Below are 10996 nucleotides of genomic sequence, written 5' to 3'. Positions count from 1 at the left end.
AGGCGAATGGTCTGGCCCGTCGGTAGCCGCCACCCGCTTGGGCAGCGACAGCTGTTCCAGGCGCTCCGTGTCGAGCACCGGAGTCCCAAGCCGTGGCTGCCACTGGCGGTGGGCGGGCGGAGGAGAGCACCGGACCACCAGCGCAGGCTGCCGAGTCCGGGCGGCCGCCCGCGTGGAAGCCGCGAGACGCGGGAACAGCTGGGGGACCCCCCGCAGCGGGGACGCGAGGACCCGGGCTGGGCTTTCCTCACCCTGGTGAGTACCTGCTGCCGCCATCCTCTCCCGACCACCTTCCATGTCCCCACGCCCCCAAAGGCTCCACCGCGCCCCTCTTTCTGTGCCCCCATCCCCGGACTGTCACTGCTCTGGGGACACCGTCCCCGCTGGGAGCCGCGGAGCCTGGAGCTGCTGCGTTCGTCCAAATGATTCAGCACCATTCGTGCGCTGAGAGGTTTGGGCAGAATGGGGGAGGGAGAGGGCGGAGGGGACGGGGTCAGTTGCCGTGATCTCAGCTCAGTTTTTAGGCTCCAGATGGGAGACTCGGGCGGGCGGGGTCGGGTTGGTTGAACGAGGAGGCTCCCTGCTGGTTTGTTCTGTAATTCCGTCGTTTTCCCACATTTTGGTATAAGCCTCCGCGAGTACGCGGGGCATTCTTGAAAGTGTGTCAGATTAATGCCCTTTTCAAACATGCGAGTGAAGTCTAGGGCCCTTGTAGATGTCTCTCACTTTTTACATGTCTTGCTCTATTGGATGCCTGACTCATGCCATCATCCTCTTTTATCACATCGCAGCGTTCCCTCAACTGATGTGAAAGATACTCTATGAAAGTTGTCTTGTATTCTGGATAGGTTTGATTGAACCTGCCATAGAAAGAAAAGATTTATGAGAGGTAGGAAATAGTACCTTCGTAACCTAGGCACTTACTTTTATATATCATATTTTATTAAGTCATCATAATCCAGAACCAAATGTGTAAACTGAGGAGCAGGGAAGTTAAATTGCATTCTCAAGGTCACAACAGGAATTCGAATACAGGTTTTCCTGACTCTATAGTCCATGGACTTTCCACTGTATTAATGAAGTGTGTCCAAGTGTGTGTGTGTGTATATATGCTCTATTATATACATATATACATATATATGCGCTCTATTAGATATTAAACATAGAATTAATTGAGGAGTAATCTCAACAGCAACAGCAACCTGTAAACTTTCTGCATATGCAATTATTGCTCCTTCAATATGAAAGATGTTTGAATCGTGAAAAAATCTAGTTTCTTAGAAAGCATATGGCAAAAAATATGTGAACAACACTACATAGGAGAGTGAGGTCATAACAGGAGATGTTCAGCAAATTTTTGGCAGTGATATGTGGTGGATGCTCAAGTGTTGGAGATGTCGATTAAAAAAGTAAGAACTCTGGAAATCTTTTTCTTTCTTAAATGTTAGGGAGACATTTACAGTTATAATAGTCAATTAGTTCATGAGGTATGCCACTGAACTGCACCCCACAATAGGGTGACAGGTGAACCCATACTAAGATAATGTTATTTGATTCATTACAACTCTGTGATTTTGCATAACAGGTGATAACTTCATTTTACAGACTAAGGAACAAAATTCAGAGAAGGTTCAAGACCACTCAATAAGCCATGGAATTTGAACAAGCCTTGATTCTTAGTTCAGAAATATGAGTGTTGTAGTAAAATGTAGTTCTTATATAGTGGGAAACTGAATTAGTTTGTTGTCACCCTGCCCTTCAGAGTCAACAATTATATTGACCTTCTATGCTTCTTCTGTAAAAATAATGGATGCTAGGTCTTTCTTTGCCTGTTGATGGGTTCTTTGACTTGCTTTCATTAGTGACTTATGGGTTTCTCTTAAGAAATGCATCTCTTGTTTATGTCTCAGGAGGCAGGTTGCTATAGTACAGATGCTCATTATCTCTAAATACTCACATAGTATTGATGGTAGGCAGGAACAGAGTCATCTTTGTCATTTCTAAAGTATTGAACCATTTACATTGGAGAATTCTTTTTCAAGTTAATAGGGATATTGATAAAGTCCACTGCCTAAATAAGGACATAAAATGGAGGCATAAATTTATATTTGTTGTTCAAACAAGAGTATTAGAAGTGGGGTCTTGTGAAGAGTCTTGAGTTTGATTCCTAAAAGGTCATTTCATTTTGCTCTTTACATGGCTATAATCTATATCCTGAAAATCTTGCAGTCCAGTCTGTTTAATCCTAAGGGGGACAGCAGAACTGGTACGAATGAATAAGCAAAAATACAATACAATACCACTGCTATTAAAAAAAAAAAAAAAAAAAAGGAAAGTGCATGTCCTGGTGATGGATGGTCAGCAGCAACATTTTAAAACAGAGGCAGCACATTTTACTTAGATGACATCACTGAGGGTATGAATATAATACCAACTTGGCTTTAGAACTGCTCTCTCTCCTCTCTCTGTTTGTCCAATGACTACAGTCTGCAAACCATCTAAATTCCACACTTCAAGGAACTTAAAGTCTGGCAGGGGAAATTTTTACTTACATATGAGTAATTAACAAATAACTTAGAATTGGCTTAATACCAGAAAAAGGTGTTGCAGACCTAACTGCTGTAACAATACCTTAAGAGAAAGGAGAAATAGTAGAGCCTTGGATGATCAGAGGATCAGGAAAGTCTTCATGCGTTGAAGTGAGTTAAATCAGTCTCAGAGATTGGGAGGATTCTGATAGGCAAAGAGAATGCCAAATAAAGGTTCAGCTAAGAAGTGCTCATCTACTGTTTGGATACATAGTGAAAGGTCATGAAGAAACTTGAATGTCAGACAGTGAGATCTGTTTCTGATCTGTTAATCATTTCTCTTTCTTACATTCTCCATATCCTTTGCCCCGAGTCCCCTTCCAGGAAATGGTCTGTTTCCTGGGTACTAAAAGGATTGTCAACTAAACTCAGAAAAAGTTTTCTGTGCAAGTACAATTTTTCCTCTTCCAAAGGAATTTGCCTTTTAGCTCTGACCCCCATTAGAGAATTATGAACAATTTGAAAACTATAAGAATATAAAAAGGAAAAAAACACCCTCATAATCCCACCAACTAAAGACACTCACTATTCATTTTTGACATGTTTCTTTCCACTTTTTTCATGTGTAGTTTTAATTATGGTATCTATATTACTTTTATATTATTTTAAAATTTAAAATTCTATAACTTTAGTTTTCATTTAATTACAGTTGGGCTTAATACTAGGTTTAAAGTGCCTAAAAGCAGGCTTAAAAATGCCTACATAATTTTCCATTTGGTAGATGTAGTATTCCCTAATCATTCCTTATTGTCACTATTGATGACATCATAATAAACAATTATTGATGATAATAATAGCACTATGATGAACATCTTTGTGCATATGCTCTTTGTTGTGTTTTGAATATTAGTTCCTCAGCACCGAGTCTCAGAAATAAAATTTCTGGGTTAAAGGCTATGAGGTCTTGAAGTTGCACTTTTTAAAGCAAGTTTTGAAACTACTGAGTTCTTATATTAGGCCATTCTTGCATTGCTATAAATAAATACCTGAAACTAGGTAATTTATAAGAAAAGAGGTTTATTTGGCTCACAGTTCTGCAGGCTGTACTGGAAGCATAGCAGCATCTGCTTCTGGGGAGGCCTTAGAAAGCTTCCAACCATGTTGAAGGGGAAGGGGGAGCAGGCACGTCACATAACAGAAAGCAGGAGCAAGAGAGAGAGTGAGGGGGTGGTGCCACACACCTCAAATAACCAGATCTTGTGAGAACTCAGAGTGAGTGCTCACTTATCACCAAAGGGATGCGCTAAGCCATTCATGATGGATATGTCCCCAGGATTCAAATAGTTCCCACCAGGCCCCACCTCCAACACTGGGGAATAAAATTCAACATGAGATTTGGATGGGGACCCATATCCAAACTATATCAATTCCCCATGTTCACTTTGGAACACTTATATGTCGATTATAGAATATTTGCATATTAATAATTAGTAACACCCAATCTTGTCTGTGGCTCCTCAGGTTATACTCTTTCAAGCAACTTCTTTTGATTAGACTAAAGACTGATTAAATCATGGGGACTGAGAGAAAGGCAGGCAGTTGGTGTTACTGAGGAGAGAAGATACTAAGTTGGAGAACAGGCTTGGTGGGAGTGAGTAAGAGTTTATAGTCAGAGAAGGAGAATATGTGATAATGTGATAGACTACTTTCTGGTCCCAGTGTTGTATTTGTGGACTTCAGCTATAAACCTCTGCATTCCCTCACCCACAACACACATATCTATCTCCTTCAAATTTCAGCTTCTTCCATCCTCCTGTATCAGATTCCCAGTCTCCAGCTTCGGGGTCCTGATATTGCAAGGCACAGCTGTGAGCTCACTTTTGCACTCCAATTTGGGGAATTCACAAAGGTGAGAGCAGGAATTTGGGAACTCTGCTTAAGTCTGAGCAGAAGTCCTGGGTACAAGATATAAGGGATGAGGGAGGGACACTTGACAGACATTAAAGACCTCTCCTGCCTCCCCTGTACATTTGCCAGAGATGACCTTTGAGCACAGTGATTGTCAGATGCATAAAGTTCCCAACATCTCTTCTCAGCATTCAGATGCTTCTCCTCCCCTTGTTCCCAGTATCCTTCCACCAGAGGAGATTCCCCTCATGGAGGGAGAGGGACTGTGCTTCAGTTTCCTCTATCCATTTTAGGGATACAGGGCCCTACTTTCTTGCAATGAGAAGGGCTGGGGCCCAGTGTTGGACAGGTACTTTGGGCTCCTGACTTGCTCCTCTAGGTTCTCACGTGAGCTTCCTCACTGTCCTGCCTCTACTCTCTTTCAAGGCTGGGAATCCATTGAGGTCACAAGGCTGGGAATCCATTGAGGTCACAAGGCTGGGAATCCATTGAGGTAGGCAGGCCATTAAGTGTCTATGAGAGCCAGCCGAAGCAGAACCAAGGCAGATGCATGTGCCTGAGGGCACAACTAGGGAACAGAGAGGCAGGTTCTTATGCTATGCTGTCTGTCTTGAGAGACTTGAAACAATGAAAACAAAAGCATCACATTATAAACCAAAAAGAGGATTCCCACCCCACTTTTCAAGTCCTGAAAGAGGATTTCTGATAGAAGCTGGACATTAACATAGGCAGAGTATTTTAGGCAGAATTTGTCCTGTGTTTAGTTGAAACCTATTTTTAAAAAGTTTGTAAGCTCTTAGAAGGTGGTAAATCCGTCTCCATTTCTCTCAGGCATTATCTGTGAAAGTTGAAGTGAGCTTAGCAAACATTTTTCCAGGAGTTAAGTTAAAGTAGAAAAGTTAAATAAGCTTGACTATTCTCCGCTAATCTTTATTTCTGTTGTTTCCCATTTGACATTATCTGTTAACACACTTCTGCCCATAGTACACATGATAGTTGACAGAGCCAAGGTATTGGAATTGTTTTGGCTCTGGGAAGGTGAGTGACAAGTAAAATATCCCCTTTTTACTTTCACTTTTTACTTGCAAGCAACTAGTTGGTTTATGTTTTCTTTGAAGGTTTAGAGTTAAGTAGTCCAGCATTCACTGGGTCGTCTTCTCTGTGGCTGATCCAAAGGTCTCTGATCCTTTCTTTTGAAATTGGTGAGATTGTTGGTCTACTGGGCATATGGAACCATTCACATTGTTTGCTTTTTCTTTTTTTTTTTTTTAATTATACGTGCAGGTTTGTTACTCGTCATTTACATTAGGTATATCTCGTAATGCTATCCCTCTCCCCCCCCCCACCTCACAACCTTTGCTTTTTCTAAATTGTGCTGTAGCACCTGAGCTTTCTAACTTCTGTGTTATTTTTGTCTTTCTGCTTAGTTATGTGTAATGGAACAGTATATTTGACAAAGGATTATTTAGAACATTTTCATCTCTCTTACCCCCTATTTTGCAGAGTGTGAGCTGGCATCATGTCTAATTCAACATAATGGCAGTAGCTGTTTTTATAAACATTTTCCTCCCTCTTCCATTAGTGTATATGTAGTGAATTTGGCTTTTTAAAGTAAATTGAGCATTTTTAGATTTGGAAGATGGCTCAGCAGTAATCTAGGCAGCAGCTTCAAGATCATTTCAATGCTATTTGTTGGATTGGAATTTTCAGGATGCTTAGATATACCTCCAGGGTAGGACTATTTTTGTTTTGTAAGTGAAATGACTCCTCTTAAACTTTATTGTGTAAAATCTGCTTTAATTGATGTGGTCCTAACACTGTGTCATAATGTAAAATGTTGGTAGAAAAAGTTAGCATCTTTGGGTTTAATTTGAATGACTGCATTCTGGGAAAATTATGTGTATTTTGTCACTACTATTATTTAAAAATCTATTTTTTTCAAGGTACTTAACAAATAAAATCTATGACCATGTGTGATATTCATAGTGATTGCTGAAAATCAGGACAGTAATTTTAGCACACATCTTAGTCTATATTTAGAATGAGTCAGATCAGTCAGTCTGCAGTTAACTAACAAATACATGCTAGTTGTTTTATGGAGAGAAAAACTAGAAACTAAATATTTCCAAAAAAAAAAAAGAACCTGAATACGTTCTATAACCAGTTTTAATATTTATGAAACCAGATGGGGACATTTTCATTTATCTTTAGGTTTGATCACATCCAAGATGGTAATTTTTTTTAGCATCTTTTAAATCTAGAATTTTAAAGATTAGCAGATAATATTTCCACCATTTTTACAATGTGAAAAATGGAGCTAGAGAGAAAAAGCAAGACAGAGTTAGCGTGCAGAATCATAATGAGATTTGAAATTGGTCTATAGCTGCCTATTTTAGATACTAATTTTGACAGTAGATGCTCGTATTTGCTGTCATATGTAAATAAGAGGACAACATTTACTGGTTTATTAGTCCCTTTGTTTTTTTTTCTTTTAGAGTATTTGAGGAAAAAGTATCTTCTCACGTTAACTGAATTTTTAAAAAACTAATCTGTGATGCCTATTTCCAGTTTACATCAGCTTCCCCCTTAGTTAGTACATATACATTTCAACCCATTATTTTTCTGGAAAATAGAAACAAGTTGTTTCTGAAACTTGCCACAATAATGATAGGGAAATAGACAAATAGTAAGGAAAATTTGAAAGGGAGGGATCAGTGCTTCTCAAAATTAAGTGAACTATATATATATGTGCAAAAAACCTTTTCACTTGTCAAAAATCAGTGCCAAATGAGCATTTTTGGCAGAAGGAACATTTACTGCTACATATGTTACGGGGTTGACATTTCAGAATAAGAAGCATTTTCTTTTTTAAACATTTATCTTGAGTATATAATATGCATCAAGACCTATTTTCATCCTTGACTTAGGATTAAAAGTGAATATGATTTTTCATTCTAGTGGGGCATATACTTCCGTATTATGCTTAAGAGTGTATCTGTGAATTTTGTTTTTAGAACCTACAAGGACTTAGAATAATATAAACATAGGATGTGTGAAGGTCCTCAAGTGTAGCTTCTACTGGGAATAAAATTAAGCAAATACACTCAGCAATATCTGTAAATAGAGTGATTTAGATCTCCAAGTAAAATTACCTGATAATATAGTTCAAGAGTGTGAAAATCTTAGTATTTATGTAATTATTTGGATGATTGTAGGCATTCCACAAAGGTAAATTTTTCTTCCAGTAAATATTTTGCAGCATTATTTTTAATATATATATTTTTTCTTTTTTTGAGACAAGGTCTCCCTCTGTCTACCTAGACTGGAGTGCAGTGGTGTGATAATGGTTCACTGCAGTCTTAAATTCCTGGGCTCAAGCGATCTTCCCGCCTCAGCCCCGTGAGTAGCTGGGACTACAGGTATACCACCATGCCCAGCTAATTTTTGTATTTTTTCATAAACACAGGGTTTTGCCATATCGCCCAAGCTGGTCTCAAACTCCTGAGCTCAAGTGATCCACCAGCCTTAGCATTCCAAAATGCAGGGATTACAGGTGTGAACCACCATGCCTGGCTATATAATTTTTTTACTGTGATAAAAATATCTTAACCATTTTAAAATGCACAGTGCAGTAGTATACAGTTCACATTGTTGTGAAACAGACCTTCAGTACTTTTTCATTTTGTAAGCCTCAAACTCTATACTCATTAAACAACTCCGTATTTACCCACTTCTCCCTAGCCTTACCCTCTGCCCCTGGTAACCCCATTCTACTTTATGTTTCTATGAATTTGACCACTTCAGATACCTCATACAGTGGAATCATACATACTTGTCTTTTGTAACTGGCTTATTTCACTTAATATAAAATTGTCCTCCAGATTCATCCATGTTGTAGGATATGTCAGAATTTCCTTACTTTTTAAAGCTGAATACTATTCCATTATAAGTATATACCACATTTATCCATTCATCATCCATGGACAGTTTTGTTGCTTCCACCTGTTGGCTGTTGTGAACACTGCTTCTACGAACATGGGTATGCAAATACCTTTTCAAGACTGTGCTGCTAACTTTTTTCAGATTATACCCTGAAATGAAATTGCTGGAGCATATGGTAGTTCTATTTTTAATTTTTGAGGAACCTCCATATTGTTTTCCATAGGAGTTGCACCATTTTACTATCACACCAGCAGTGCTCAGGTATTGCAATTTCTCTTCAACCTTGCCACTTATTTTGTGATATTTTGATTGTAGCTGTCTTAATGGGTGCAATGTGATATTCATTACAGATTTGATTTGTATTTCTCTTATGATTAGTAACATTGGGCATCTTTTCATTTGCTTGTTGGTCATTTGTATATCCTCTTTCTGTTCAGGGCATTAGCCCATTTTTAAATAGGGTTATTGGAAGTCCTAGCCAGAGCAATCAGGCAAGAGAAAGAAAGAAAAGGCATCCAAATAAGAAATCAAATCATCTCTCCTCATTGATACGATCCAATACCTAGAAAACCCCAAAGACTCTGCCAAAAGGCCCCTGGAACTGATAAACAACTTTTATACAGTTTCAGGATAAAAGACCAATGCACAAAAACCAGTAACATTTCTGTACACCAATAACATTCAATCTAGGAGCCAAATCAAGAATGCAATCCCATTTACAGTAGCCACAAAAAAATCCCCAACAACAATAATAACAGCAACAACGAAAGCCTAAGAATACATCTAATCAAGGAGGTGAAAGATCTCCGCAAGGACAACTACAAGACACCGCTGAAAGAAATCAGAGACTGCATACCAAAAAAATGACAAAAAAATTCCATGCTCATGGATTAGAATAATCAATAACCAAAGTCATTTTTCACAGAACTGAAAACAAACAAAAAAACCACAAAACTATTTGAAAATTCATAGGGAACCAAAAAAGACCCTGCATAGCTAAAGCAATCCTAAGCAAAAAGAGCAAAGCTGGAGGCATCACAATACCTGACTTCAAACTGCAAGACTGTAGTAAACAAAATAGCCATAGTACTGGTACAAAAACACACACATAGACCAGTGAAACAGAATAGAGAATCCAGAAATAAAGCCACACGGTGACTGCCATCTCATCTTTGACAAAGTTGACAAAACTAATACGGAAAAGACTTCCTGCTTCCCTATTCAATAAAAGATACTGGGATAACTGGCTAGCCATATGCAGAAAAATGAAACTGGACACCTACCCCTCACTGGGTACAAAAACTAGCTCTTTTAAGGATTTAAATATAAGGCTTCACACTATAAAAATCCTGTAAGAAAACCTAGGAAATACCCTTCCCAACACTGCCTTGATAAAGAATTTATGGCTAAGTCCCCAAAAGCAATTGCAGCAAAAAAATTTATAAATGGGACCTAATCAAAGTAAAGAGCTTCTGTACAGCAAAATAAACTATCAACAGAGTAGACAGACAACCTACAGAATGGGAGAAAATGTCTGCAAACTATGTATCTGACAAAGCTATAATATCCAGAATCTAAAGAACGTAAACAGTTGAACAAACAAAAGCAAGTAACACCATTAAAAAGTGGGCAAAAGGCCAGGTGCAGTGACTCATGCCTGTAATCCCAGCACTTTGGAGGGCCGAACCAGGTGGATCACGAGGTCAGGAGATTGAGACATTCTGGCCAATATAGTGAAACCCCGTCTCTACTAAAATACAAAAATTAGCTGGGCGTGGTGGGCGCACACCGCTAGTTCCAGCTACTCGGGAGGCTGAGGCAGGAGGATTGCTTGAATCAATCTGGGAGACAGAAGTTGCAGTGAGCTGAGATCGTGCCACTGCACTCCAGCCTGGAGACAGAGTGAGATTCCATCTCAAAAAAAAAAAAAAAAAAAAAAAAAAAAAAAGTGGGCAAAAAACACAAACAGACACTTCTCAAAAGAAGATGGGCAACTGGCTAACAAATATGAAAAAGTGCTTAACATCACTAATCACCAGAGAAATGCAAATCAAAACCACAATGAGATACCATGTCGCATCAGTCAGAATGGCAACTAACAAAAGTCAAAACCAACAGATGCCAGCAAGGTTGCAGAGAAAAGAGAACCCTTATACACTGCTGGTGGGAAGGTAAATTAGTTCAGCCACTGTGGAAGGCAGTTTGGAGATTTCTCAAATAACTTAAAACAGAACTACCATTCGACCCAGCAGTCCCATTACTGGATATATATCCAAAAGAAAATAAGTTGTTCTACCAAAAAGATACATGCACTTGTATAGTATGTTCAGTGCAGCACTATTCACAGTAGCAAAGACATGAAATCAACCGAGGTGCCATCAGCGGTGGATTGCATAAAGAAAATGTGGTACATACACACCATGGAATGCTATGCAGCCATAAAAAGTATGAGATTATATCTTTTGCAGCAACATGGATGCAGCTGGAGGCCATTATCTAAACAAATTAACTTGCGGGGCAGGAAACCAAATACTGCATGTTCTCACTTATAAGTGGCAGCTAAACACTGGGTACTCATGGACATAAAGATGGCAACAGTAGACTCTGGGGATTACTAT

General features: G+C 39.1%; 1 protein-coding gene across 6 annotated transcripts in view; it reads left to right on the top strand.

Moving 5' to 3' along the window:
* Nucleotides 1-3: 3 nt before the first annotated feature.
* Nucleotides 4-10996, top strand: part of TTLL7 (tubulin tyrosine ligase like 7) — a 138864-nt gene continuing 127871 nt past the window's right edge. For 5 of the 6 annotated variants that reach the window (XR_004176004.1, XR_004176005.1, XM_021933368.2 and 2 more), the window contains exon 1: nucleotides 4-255. The gene's annotated coding sequence lies outside the window, so the exon portion shown is untranslated. The remainder of the gene's footprint in view (nucleotides 256-10996) is intronic. The other variant, XM_031650288.1, reaches the window with a different exon arrangement.

The sequence above is a fragment of the Papio anubis genome, chromosome 1, assembly GCF_008728515.1.
Source record: "Papio anubis isolate 15944 chromosome 1, Panubis1.0, whole genome shotgun sequence".
NCBI lineage: Eukaryota > Metazoa > Chordata > Mammalia > Primates > Cercopithecidae > Papio > Papio anubis.
Note: the sequence above shows the minus strand (reverse complement) of the source record. Positions and strands in the feature narration are given on the sequence as shown.